The following is a 13,875-nucleotide window of genomic DNA, read 5'->3' as shown; positions in this document are numbered from 1 at the left end:
TTTTTATTATATCACTCTCCGATTAGAAAGGGTGAAACACACTCTCCAAAAAATGGATAAATTGAGCCAAGAAGATAAAATTTTGAATTAAATTGTCCTAAGAAGTCAAAAGGGATTAATTCAATCTTTTCTAATAGGTTAAGGGGGCAAACTAGATCTTATTTCTATTAAAAGAACAGTGATATAAGATATTCGTAGTTTCATGTTCGCTGTTATGGATCACTGCTTATTATTTTAGGCATAATTTACTTTAGAGAACTTGGATTGAGGCAATTCAAAAGACATGGAAAAGCTAATTAACAGTGATACAACTTTCATGTTCTAGGCTTGAGGTAGGCCTGTCGTCTTTAGGGTTAGAAATGGGTCACAATTTGAAGTCAACTATTCGATTTTTTTATTATGTGAATTCTTAGTTGACCAAGTTATTTATATTTTGTGTAAAACTTTGTTAACACTCCTAAAACCAGGGTTTTGACTGGGTATTTAGGATATTTACGGAAAAAAACATGCACTTTTGTCCTTAAAGTTTGGTGCGAGAAGTTTATTAGCACTTAAACTATTTTTAGGTGCAAATAAACTCTTAAACTATTAAAAACTTATATTCTATGCCATTTTTCCAACTCAGTATTTAACATAGACTAATTATGTTAATAACTATATCTATAAAATTCTTAAAATGGTGATGCGGAATATACTGCAATAAAAAACAAAAATAAAATCATTCTCATTTCTCTCTCCTTCACATTGCAAACAATCGCCTCCAACCACCATTACTACCATCGAAAGCTATCTGTAAGGAGTTCTTTTCTTAGCATTAACATATATAATTAATCTAGTAGGATGGAAATCAAGATAGCATTCAACGAGATGACCATCAAGATTTCTTAGCACTAACATAAAATAATTAAGAAACAAAAACAAAAACCTTCAATAATTCATACAGCAACACCTATTCTCCAGTTCCTCAGCTGCAATAGAACACAAGCAATATATCATGTTGACTGATTATAAATTTTCCAATTCAAAGTTCAGCACTAAGTAGCATACCACAAACAAAAATACTTTTACCTAGAATTCCTTGTTATGCCCACCAAATCAAACTCCATTTGGATCAAGACCATACGACCACCCTCACCTCCACCACCGCTAATATACTTCTCATTTCTACCCCCATATCCACCACTTTTTGCCCGTTCACCCAAGCGCCCTCATCTTTGTCCAGGCTTATCGCACTTAAAGCACTCTCCTGCACTACCAAATAGGCGTCTTCTTCCGTCGCTTTCTTCTCATCAAAAGTGATGAACCCATGAAAGGCCTCTATTGCGGCGGCTTTGGCCTCTTTATGGCTTCTTCGATCACATAGATAACTTTAACAATAACAAAATGGCAGAGTTTGGTCTTGCGATTTAATAGATACAATGTATAATTTTTTTTCCGAGTTTGGTTTTGCGAGATTTAGATGATTCAAAATTTAGAGAAAAGTTTAATATTGATGTGGTGGTTTTTATGGATAGTGGAGAGACGATGGTGGTAGTAGTAATGGTACTAGCAGCAGTGATGGTGAATGGATGAGGTTGAAAGAAAATGTAATTGTAATTTCTTTTAATTTTTAATAGAAACTACTAGTTTTTCATAAAAAAATTATTAGTTTTATTTTTTAAGATATTAATTTATTGATATATTAGTTATAGTAGGATTTATTTTTTTATTCTAAAAAAATAATTTCCACATCAATTGTATTTAATGGCAGTTGAACTTTCTGTTGAAAAAGGGGCATAGACTATAGGTTTTTTATAGTTGAAAAATAACTTAAGGGCTAATTCGCTCCTTACACCAAATATTAGAAGTGAAAATGCACATTTGCTTGATATTTATTTCATTTACGAAGATTTCTATTATTGTATTATTAGGAATACAATTTTATTTCTTCGTATTTATATTATGATTTTTGTAGTATCAATACAATATGTAGCCAAATTTTTTAGGAGTTGAATGAATTGGGAATATTGCTTTTCCAATTTAAACTTTAAATCTCTTTTGGATTCTTTTTGAACTTTGAACTTTGAACTAATCAATATTATTTCTTTTGCGGTGTTTTAAACTTATCAAAATTATTATATTATGATATTCTAATTATTAATTATTACTCATTTTCTTATCTTGTTTTTAAGTGTGACATTAATATTCTTCTTTAAAACCTTTGGTTCATGCTATTATAAATGTTGAATCAAGATCTTGGTTCTCAGTTTCATTATAAGTAATAGAATGAACATGATAAAATCCTAAAAATGATTGGTCAGATTCCTCTTTCATAATGATAGCTTAAGATTAATACTAATGACACTTGAAAAAAGTCATTTGTAATTTCTACAATTACTGGCTTTTCATTATAGCTATGAAAATTAGTGTTGTGGATTTGCTATAAACTTACCAATTACTTTATAGCTTTTATTGGCAAGTCATAGGACATTTTAAGTGCTCTATATATTGCATGAGAAGTAGGTCTTACGAATATAAATTTTATATTTAATTAATTTAAGATAAGATATCTATTAAATTAGCTGAGGCCACATGCCAATTCAAGTCCAGAATTGAACCGGTTAAAACCAAAGAAAACTAGTCAAAATCGGAACTAAGCTCGAACTAACCCTAAACTAGTGAACTATTAAATCAAATTAGCCTTGGGCACAGGCCAGTTCAAGTCTTGAACTAGAATCGGTCAAAATTGAACATAAACCAGTCAAATCCAGGGCCAATCCCCTATATGGAACAAGAACCCTAACTTGATAATAAAATAAAATGACAAACGATGATCCTCGGCTAGTTCTAAGGGCCACATAACCATGAAATGACACTTCTAGAACTTGAACCGTGAACTGAAACTGACCGATTATAAGAGCGACTTTTAAATATAAAATAATTAAGAAATATGAAGATCAATTTAATGAAAAATTATATAAATAAGAAATAGTTGAGAATCTTCTCAAAATAGGAAGCTAAATAAATAGAGAAAAGTTAAAAATCCTTCTCAAAGTAATAAAGCGAAAAAGTTAAAGATCTCAAAATTCTTCAAAATAAAAATAAAAAAGGGAACTTCTTTGAAGTTTTGAAAACATGTTTAAAAGTTTACAAAGAGTTTTAAGGTCCAAAGTATTTTCAACATAAAAACATGACTTATATAGAAGTTCTTGTGCAGTATAATCATAAAGACTAATAATTAAATAAGTGTGGTTTTAGTCAATCAGGATTGTGGGATTAAATGCATGGGTGATTTCTATGATTTTATTATTATTATTTTTATGAAAGAAAAACAATGGAATAGAATGTCAAGCAATAACATTAGTATCAAAAGGACACTCGAACAGTTAATACATTGACAAATTTCGCAATAGACCTAAAGAAATCCTATACTCAAATCATCCTCTACATAAACACCACTAGTTTACTAATTGAAATTATATGTGGGACAAAAATTTCATGTACGTGTGTAACTTATATTATTTTCAACTTTATTTATTTTTTGTGGTTTTCCTTTATAGTTCAAGTGTTCACAGTTCTAAAGAGATAATATTAAACATTTTGACGATACAATTGAATATCTAATTAGCTTGGTAGATACTGCAATTTTTAATCTATTACTTATGGACATGTGTTACCAACTTTTTGCATATTTTTTCACCTGTTAATCCTATTCCATAAAGTTAGTTCTTTTTCTTCATTTTTTCCTTTTTTTTCTTATACTAGAGCAATAAAGGAATAGAAATTCATATAAGAGAAGTGATTAAGATCTATTTGGCAAGAAATTACTATTAAGAAAAGTATTATCTTAAAAATATTGATTGGAGGTTTTTAAATTTTTTTCAAAAGTAAATTGACATATTTAAGTCAGAAAAGCTCATACTATTAAATTATTTTATTTAATAATATCTTTAAAAGTATTTTTCAAAAAAAATAATTTTTTGTTATAAATCGTAAATAGCTATAAAGTATAATCAACATCATAAATTTTAAAGAAAATAACATTGAGTTAATAATCCTGTACTTATAAAGTGTAATCAACATTGGCATTTTATAAGAAATTTCTACAACTTATTAGTTCACAGAAAAGAATGTCACAAAGAAAAAAGGTTGCAGAAAGAAAAGAGAAGAACTGAAAATGTCTCAAGTTATAGAGGTCTTTGGAAAGATATCTCAAGTTACAAAGGGGAGTTTTATAGTGGGAAGTATCGGGTTTCTTTTAGGTTTAAAAGAGCTATAGTAATTTTGTTGCCTACTATCTAAAAGAGCGATAGGGAAATATATCGAGAGTTTAGCAAACTAAACCTAGCTCGAGGAACATCTTTTGTTGTTGAGAAAGTATAAGATTTTACTACAGAGTCACTAGTCCGCCAACTAAACCTAGTGATTCAAAAAAGGGGTGGTGTATTATTCTATAATGATAATCAAAGAAAAATTAAAAAGAATACTTGCTCAACTTTAGAAAAGGTATGAGCTAATCAGGAATTGGAGAATTCACCTTATGAGTTGAAGATTAGTAATAAGTTTTTAGTATTATCTTAAGTTTATTCTCTATTATAATGTCTTACAGTGCAAATGATATATTTAAGTCACTACAGGAGTAGACTCATAATTATCGCAATAATGTTCAGGCCATAATTATGATGATAATGGGCATTGAATATAATAAGGATAAAAATAGGCTAACACCACATTGGTAGTTAGGTAGTCTTAAATATTTCTATCCATACAAATTCACCTTCTAGCTTAATTGCATACATAATGCAATTTTTCATACTTAAAAGTATTTTTGGCCTAAGCTTATTGAAATATATGGACTAATTTGGATAATTGATTCAGGTTGAACAAGTGATAAATGAAGTTAAGTTAGTTAATATGGCGAGTGGTGAGGAACCTAAGGAAAGAATATTTGAAATAAACATGTGTTAGTTGAGGTGGTTGTGAGAGTCGATGAGTTACTTTAAATTGTAAGAGATTTTTAGAAAGTAGTTTTCTCGAGAGGTTCAAAGAAGTTAAGGAAATGAGAGAGTTTCATGATACCACTTCCTTAAAAATAGCTACACACATTTTCTCAATAGGTTACTTCATTAAGTTGGCGAACCCATGAAGTCTATAAATTGAGAAGCTCGCGTTAAGTTTTAGCATAAAAAATCATTATCCCAAATCCATCGACGCTTAACAAAATTCATTTTTTCATCATACTTTCCTAGGATACCATATTGCACTATTCATTCTATTTTCATTATAGCATTTTTTTTTTAGTTTAAATTTATTTTCAGTATTTATAAACACAGTTTTTTTTAGCCTTTTATTGCTTTAAATTTCATTAATTTCACTTCAGGAGCTATTTCATTTAATTCTCTCAGTTCATTTGCATTTCACTTTTATTAGATTTGGTTTGTTGGCTTTTGTTTTCAAATTCTTTAGCTTATTACATATATATTTTTTATAATTCATTTAAATGCGTTATACAACCAATATGACCGTAATCGACTAAACTTGATCTCATTGATTCAATATTTACACAACCAATATATTTATAATCTCGAATCATTAAAAAACAATTAACCATTATCATCTAACGCGAATACTAAAACTAGTAATACTTATTAATATTTCATGACCTACACAAATTCCAACTTTGACATCCTCCTCTTCTGCAATTTCTCTCTTTTTCTATCTCAACTTTCAATTATTATTTTCAAAATCTTTTTACCTTTAGTAATTTATTGATCATGTTGATCATTTAATTCATTCGAATGCTATTTGATTTCTCTATAAATTTTTGCTATTGTTTCTCCCTCGATTGATTGATTTTACTTGTCATTAAATAATTAGTCAAAATTCTTTTTCAATCTTGATGTATATATCGGACCCCTAAACATGCAATGAAAGAAAAGGAAGAACTAATGTTTTATTTGGGTGACACTTTCACCATTGGAAAAGTTTAAATCATAGTTCTAATGCTCCTATTATAGTTTTTTTGAATATTTTTTTGTAAGGCATAATTATTGTCATTTGTAAAATATCAATAAATAGAACTAAATTGTTAATACTTTATTATGAATGAAGAATGCATATTTATATTGTCTTCTCAACCATATAATAGCATTAGAGAAGATATATTATAATTATTTGTATTCATTATCATTGGTATATTAGTGACTAAATTTGGAAAATATGACATGAATATATTAAATTAATAAAGTGATTATCATTGATTAAGTTAATGATATATCTGAGTTTTATTGATTGCATGTGTAGTATATAAAATAATCATATTATGTTAGGTTTTGTTAGGACTTTCAATTTTTATAAATTCTTTTCCATCAGCAAGTAAATAAATGGTAAAAATCAGTAAATGCAATTTTTAAAAATATCAATAATAATTAATTCAATGGCAATCAATTTTATTACATTTCTGATAATTAAACTTTGTAACATTGATATCCCTTCACTTTGGATTATTTTTAACTTTTATGATCTAAATTTTATTAATTATTTATTTGTATTAATTTTCTGCTCATTTCAGTTTATATTTTATACTTGAAATGTCCTGTTTTAAGTAATTAAAATGCAATGTTGTATGTAGGTGGATGCATGTAATTTGCTCAATATCTTGGGAGTCAAAGGCGTGATAAACAGTTACAGTGTGGTTGAGAGATAAATTTACTTTGTAAAATAATTATCTCAGGATTAGTTGTAATATTTTAATTATGAAATTTGTTAATTAATTATTTTAAAGATAGTTTTATTTTAAAAAAAAAAATTACCACATTTTTTTATTTAATTCTTGTAGTCAATAAACATGACAAATTCACTATGTACCATTATTTACTGAGCTGGAAATATAATTAGGAATCAATCTGGATTGATTAGGAAAATGGTTTCTCGAAAATGATAAGGATTAGAGATAGATTGTGTATGCAAAAACTTATAAAAAATAGTAATGGAAGGAAATGTATTAATTTATGAGTAAAATACTTATGTGAGAAATTGAGAGCCATAGAAGGATAATAACACATGCACACTGTTGGGAGAGAGCCACAAGGTTGAAACGGTAGTATAATGTTGATCATTTGTAAGGATATTTTCCGCCCAATCTAAGGGCTTCTCTCGTAGTGGTTTTTTATTTTAAAAAAACATAATTTTTATAATAAAGATATTTTAAAAAATATTTAAATATTTAAAATAAAATATTTTATTTAAAGTCAATATATTTTTTATATTTTATTTTATTTTTTATTTTTATTTCTATAAAAAATTAAAATTTTTAATTTTATTTTCTTCACATTTATTTTGCTCTCAATCAACGAGGAAGGTTTTGGTCCTAGCATTTTAGACTTTTATCTTTTCGCCTTTGGGCTAAAAGTATCATAAATTTCTTTTATATTCCAATAATATGCATTTAGTATTTGTTAATTCAATACAGTATAATTTGTTAATTCACATTTATTAAATCATTTTCGATGTAGCGGGCCGTGACAAGCATCAGCCTCCGTATAGAAGTTCAAAATCAAACTACTGTATCCAATGAATGCTGAAGTAATACATCAAGCTAATGTCTCTCTTTTTTTAAATTGTATTAGTCACGTTAATATTAAAATAACATAATGTAAACCTAATTGTCTATAAACTATTCATGCCTTTAGAAAAAGATTTATTTTTTTATATAAAATTTAATATCTCAATTGATATTTTTATTTCCATTTATAATCTTTTTACTATTTTTAATTTTAAAAATAAATAAAAACCATCAATTTTTTAAACAATTTATCTTCAAATTATTATCATTAAGTAATTTTAATTTAAATACATAATATATCTAAGATTTATTTTTCTATTTTAAATAATTTAATAAGTTATGAAGCTGATTATTGATGTTAATTATTACTTTATAAATTAAAATTTCTTAGAATTTTAATAAAATTATAGTTCTATTAAATTAATAATTAATAATATTATATATATATATATAGAAATAGAAATAATGTCCGCTCGTAGCTTTCTAGAATTTTGTTTACCTCTTTGTAGTGTTTTTACACTTTTTTTTATTCTCTAATACATAAATCTTACCTTGGAATTTAATTTTAATTTTAATATAATTGAATTTTTCAATTTTATGAATTTTTATATTTAATTATTTCAGTAATCGATATTATGTTCATGTATATTATGTAATTTAAAAATGTGTGAGTTTGAATAAAATAATAATATATTTAAAATATAAAATATTAGCTAAATATATAAATAACTCTATGGATAAATACATAAATGGCTCCATAAACTTGTCTTATCTTTACAATTGTCTCGAACTCAACTTTGATTCAATTGAACCTCTTAATTTTATAAATTGTTATTTTTAAATTTTTTAACCCTAAACATTATTGTCACGACCCCACCTGTGGGCCCGTGACCTAAGACTAGGGAATGGGTAGGCTTAAGGCCACCGAAACCCGTAGTAAGCCCCGACACTCACCGGATTTAAACAAATCTCAACTCAAATTTATATTATTAAAACCATAAATTATCTTAATAGTTACACGTTACAAAATTACTTCGGTCTACCAAAAAATACTAGGCGAGACCCGAAGCTCAGAAAATTTACAACTGATACATATACTAATTACTACTGCGGAGAATCTAAGATTTACCATTTTACATACCAAATCAAATACTTCACCCGATGATGAAGGAGTTCACTGAATAAGAGTCGCGAGAGAACTAAATCACGAATCCTGAAAAAACATAAATAGAGTGAGTTAAAATCATACATCTAAAACAGTTTCAAATATCTCAATGTCACATTCATTTAATTTTAAAATAATTAATAAATCACGCGAACCATACGTGTCATGTTAAAACATATGTGTCATGCCATGCTTAAACAAAATTTATTCCACATGCAAGCGGGACAAAGTACTTCAAGAGTAGAACTCTAATCCCAACTCTAAAATCTCGATTATTTCAACACTTATGTCTCAACTAACCTCAACTCTATCATCTCAAACCTCTCATTCCAATAGGACTGGCTCCCAGAGAGCAAAGCTCGACCAGGGACCTTACCTCCAGTCCGGTCACTTAACTCTCAGCCTTAGCCTTTTGGCTCTCTTATCCAATAAGACTGGCGCCCCCGAGAGCAATGCTCGACCAGGGACCTTACCTCCGACCGTCACTTAAATATCCAAATAAGAAATCTAGTAGCCATTCGACTCTCTTAATCCAATAAGACTGCCCCCGAGAGCAATGCTCGACCGGGGACCTTACCTCCGGTCACTTAAATTTCCAAATAAGCCGGCGCCCCGAGAGCAATGCTCGACCAGGGACCTTTACTCCGGCAACCACAAATCACTAAGCCCAGAGAGCGATGCTCGACCAGGGCAGGTCCTAATCTTTCTTTCTTAAAATTTTTACCTCTTTACCCTTTTCTTATCTCTCTCATATTATATTGGACACTCATCCAACTCCTATGTTCTACTGCCGTCCCATCCTGAGTCATCATGCAATATTAAAATTGGTAATAAAGGAAAAACATATTTAAATAGTAATTAAAAGCATCATGCAAATGATAATAATAATAATTGAATGAAAAATTGAAATTGCAAATAAATATTCACAGTAGCAAATCAAATTTTATGCATGACACGTGCGTAAATGATATATGACTTTAACTCACAGAATTAGGCGACCTCCTAGCTCAGCTTAGGTGTCTCGGTAGGAGCGAGCCGAACAGACAGATCATCTAATCACGGAAAACAATTTATCAAAACGATGAAACAATTACAATAGATCCTAGGTCTAGATTCCTAGGACTGACTGTCTAAGAATCTCGACTCGGGAACTACCGAAAATTCGGCAGAACCTCCCCTACAACACGAACATTACCCCCCGTAAAAACGGGTCCAGGACCTGCCAGAAAAACACTCCAAATAACCAACAATTAAAACAACGGGAGTCGGGTCCCCAAACTTCACTATTTCCCGACTCCGCCACACAGCACAAAAACACGACTATGGCAGCCAATCGATGACAAATATTTATGACTCACAAATATCATCAAGTACACAATATAAACCATAGACACAAATTAAACCAAGGATTTCTAAAATTAACGGGCCAAAGAAATTTACCGAGACGTTCGATCGCTCGGTTGACTCTCCACGTACGGGAGTCCGATCGACGATCCGAACACACCATCGGACTCACAATGACGGCCGATGGCGATCCCTGCCCGATTTTCCGATCCGACACCCGATCATCCGGAGAGATTTGCGGACGATCTCGATCGTCGATTCGCAAACGAAGCCCGATCGCCACGAAACCAAGTGCCATCGCGAAGCTTGAGCCGAGGAGAGTCGGGATACATCCTCCGATCATCCATCCTCCGGGAGCTCACGGAAAAGCCCAAAAATGCCGGCCGCCACCATTTTCTCTCTCCACCGTGAATCTCCGATTCCGGCCACCATCGACACCGGCCGCCAAAACAAAGCCGAGGGCCGAGAGGAGTCGATCGGCACTAAAATCGGCCGACCACCGACGCCGGAAGCCATCTTCCTCCTAGCGTCGCCCGTGTGCCACTGGCCACTGACACCACGGCGACGACGCACGCCACTCCTTCTTCTTCTTGACTCTCTCTCTCTCTCTCTCTTCCTCTCTTCCTTCCCCGACTTCCATTCCTTTCAATATCGACATTTGACCCTTGAACTTTTCCTTATTACAATTTCGTCCCTCAACTTTCTTAATTACTTACAATTTCATTCCGCAGAATTTCAATTTAACCCCCAAACTTCTTTTTAGCCTTTCAATTAAGCCCTTAACTATTTAATTTGGGCCAAATTAGAATTACTGAAAATACACAATTACAAAAATACCCCTGACCGACATATTTATTTACGAAAATACCAAACTCACAAATTTCCATTAAAGCCCCATAAAAATAAAATTATACTTTCAATCCTTATTCCAAAATAAATTTCCAATTTAGTCCTAACACACAATTAAATTAAATAATCAATTTTTCCAAAATTCTTTTATAAACACATCCTTTACAATTCTACCATAATTTTCCAATATATAATTTTGCTTATATAAATATGCATTTGGAAAAATTTTGAATAACCAAAATATAATCATTTCAAATTAAACCCAATAATAATGAAGCTAAAATTAACTTAAATAAAAACTCATTATTAAATATATAAAAATTTCGGGTGTTACAATTATATGCGTATATTTTACGCCATCTAAAAAATATATAAGTTTGAATAAAATAATAATATATTTAAAATATAAAATAATTAAACCATATAAAATGAAAAAAAAAAAGAGTAAAACGATGAGTTTTAGTTTTTAAAAAACTCACCGCTTTTTATTGTCTGTCAAACATTTCCTTCCTACGATTATTGATATTCCTTCCTACGATTACCGATATGGATATCGCCTGTGAGTATAAAAAGAAATTTTTAATGACAGAAAAATTGAAGGATTACAACAGTTTATTTTAGTCAATTAAATTATTTTAAAATTTTATTTAATAAAATTAATAAAATAATCTTAATTACAATAAACAATACATTAAAATTAGTGGAACACACTTTTTATAGGAGGTTAATCCAATGCGTTCAATTTCTCTATGCGAAAGATTTAAATATAATAACTTGTGAAGTTCAAATATCAAATTGAATTAGAATTGAGTTTGGAACAATTACAAAAATAGAATAAATTCAAAATCAATTATATATATTATTTATTATAAATAACGCTATTAATGGGAATATTAATTTTTTACTTTTATAATTTTTTCTTATTACAGTTAGTAAAAAAGTTAAAATAACTGATCGGTCCAAATTATGTATAGATATTTAAGGGTATTTTAGAGCTTTAATGATATATTTCTATATATAAAATGGTGAAAATATGTGTTTTTGTATCGCTTAAGCTTAATTATCTATTTTCAGAAATATTAGCAAAAAGAGGAAAATATAGAGCTAAAAGAAGCTTAATGGGACATATTCGTATCAAGGCTCAAGATTAAGACGCATGGACTGCTAATTATAAGGCCCAAGAGATATTGTAGTCATTTTATATAATTATTAGGATTTATATTAAGAGTTATTTATGAGATAGTATTTGGTGGAGATTAAAATACTTTAAGTCTTATCTATTAGATAGACTTATATTAGTATACTTATATAAAGAGAGATTTATTTAGAGGAGGACTCTCCTCTATATATATCTCTACAAAAATCTAATTAAAAAAAGAAAGAAAAATGAGGAAAAGAAGAAAGATGAGAGTTTTCTCCTACATGTTCTCTACACATGCCACTTTTATTTTCTCCATAATTCTATACAGTTCTTAATAAACATTTAGTTTTAGTTTTCATTACTCTTTTTAAGATTTAAGGAGTTTTTCAAGAAGTGGAGACTGAGGACCTATCGTCTTTCTACTTAAAGAAATTTTGGATCTAAAGTAAGCTTTTTACTTTTTTTATGTCTTTCTATTTAATACCATGATCATTGGGTTAAATATGTTAGGCTAGTTTTCATAAGTGTTTAGTTTAATCTTTTTATTTTTGTATGAACCTTGTTATTTATTTATTTAATGAGTGATTTCTTTATCTTCATATCTTTATTAGTTTCAATTATTATTGTTAGTTAACCATCATATTAATTTAACAATAGTAATTGTTATGAAAAGCTTTAGGTTTAAAAGTATTATAACATCATTTTTACTTTAATATGTGTTGGTATAAGAAATATAGGTTGCATCATTAGCTTAAATGGCTTAGGAAAAAAGGCACATCACCATCTCATTCATTAATCTAGGCTTAAAGTAAAACAAAGAGATTACTAAGTAAATGGCTAGATTAAATACTGTTTTTAGCATATAGTTTTAGATCATAAACACTTACATTTGCATTGCATATTTATTTATTATTTAGTTACTTTACTTTATGAATATTACCCTCTCAATATACCAATTTCGAGTGTTTAGATTTACTTCTATTGTTTTGTATTGATAATTAGTCTTTATAATAAGTGACCTCATAGTTTTTTGAAAGATCGACCTCGTGGTGAACTTATCCTTGCTATAGGAACGGTTCGTGCACTTGCGAGTACTAAAAAAGACACATCCATAACCTATAAATTTTAAAATTTTGATTTAATTAAAATTAAATTTATAAAATTAAATATAAAAACGAAATAAATTCAGAAATTTATTTATATATTTGAATTTTTTTTATTTTAGTTTCTCAAACAGTATTAAATTTTTTTATATATCTTTTCGCATTTTTAAAAATAAGTGCTATATTTTAATTGTTTTTCAAATAAATTATTAGATCGGCCGTTTGAGTATCGATTTATTTGATAAAGGCATGTCTAGTGCCTTGGAGAGCAAGAAGAATGCTCTTTATTTTGGCAAAAAGGCAATGAGCTTTTCAGCAGACACACTTTTGCTCTAGTCAATGTCTATTTATTATGTTTCCAGTTTCAACTGAAAAATCGCAGCTGCCTCTTCATTTAGTGGCCTCTTCAAACTTGGCCCTCACGAATGTACCTACTAGTGTTTTAATTTATAACTAAATCACAATGTCACAGTTTATTTAATCTATAATATCATATCTTAAAAATAATAATATAAATGATATTATTATTATTATTATTATTATTTCATTTTTATTTAAATTAGTAAAATAAATTAATTTATAGTTATCAATTTATATTTTTTGTTTCACCAAATTTATTATAATCTATTTCTACTATACAATTATGTTTTTACATATATTGTTTATTAAATTTACTATAATTTGTTCCCACCAAATCTTTTAAATTATTATCTTTTATTTTTAAATGCAA

General features: G+C 28.9%; 1 long non-coding RNA gene across 1 annotated transcript; it reads right to left on the bottom strand.

Annotated features, from left to right (window-relative positions):
* Nucleotides 1–692: 692 nt before the first annotated feature.
* LOC107261749 lies at nt 693–1,573 on the bottom strand. Its single transcript, XR_001535650.3, has 2 exons — nt 1,069–1,573; nt 693–968 (listed from the first exon to the last, which is right to left on the bottom strand). It is a non-coding gene; the product is annotated as an uncharacterized LOC107261749 (long non-coding RNA).
* Between the last annotated feature and the right edge of the window lie 12,302 nt (nt 1,574–13,875).

This window comes from Ricinus communis, chromosome 7, assembly GCF_019578655.1.
Source record: "Ricinus communis isolate WT05 ecotype wild-type chromosome 7, ASM1957865v1, whole genome shotgun sequence".
In the NCBI taxonomy this organism is placed as follows: Eukaryota; Viridiplantae; Streptophyta; class Magnoliopsida; order Malpighiales; family Euphorbiaceae; genus Ricinus; species Ricinus communis.
Note: the sequence above shows the minus strand (reverse complement) of the source record. Positions and strands in the feature narration are given on the sequence as shown.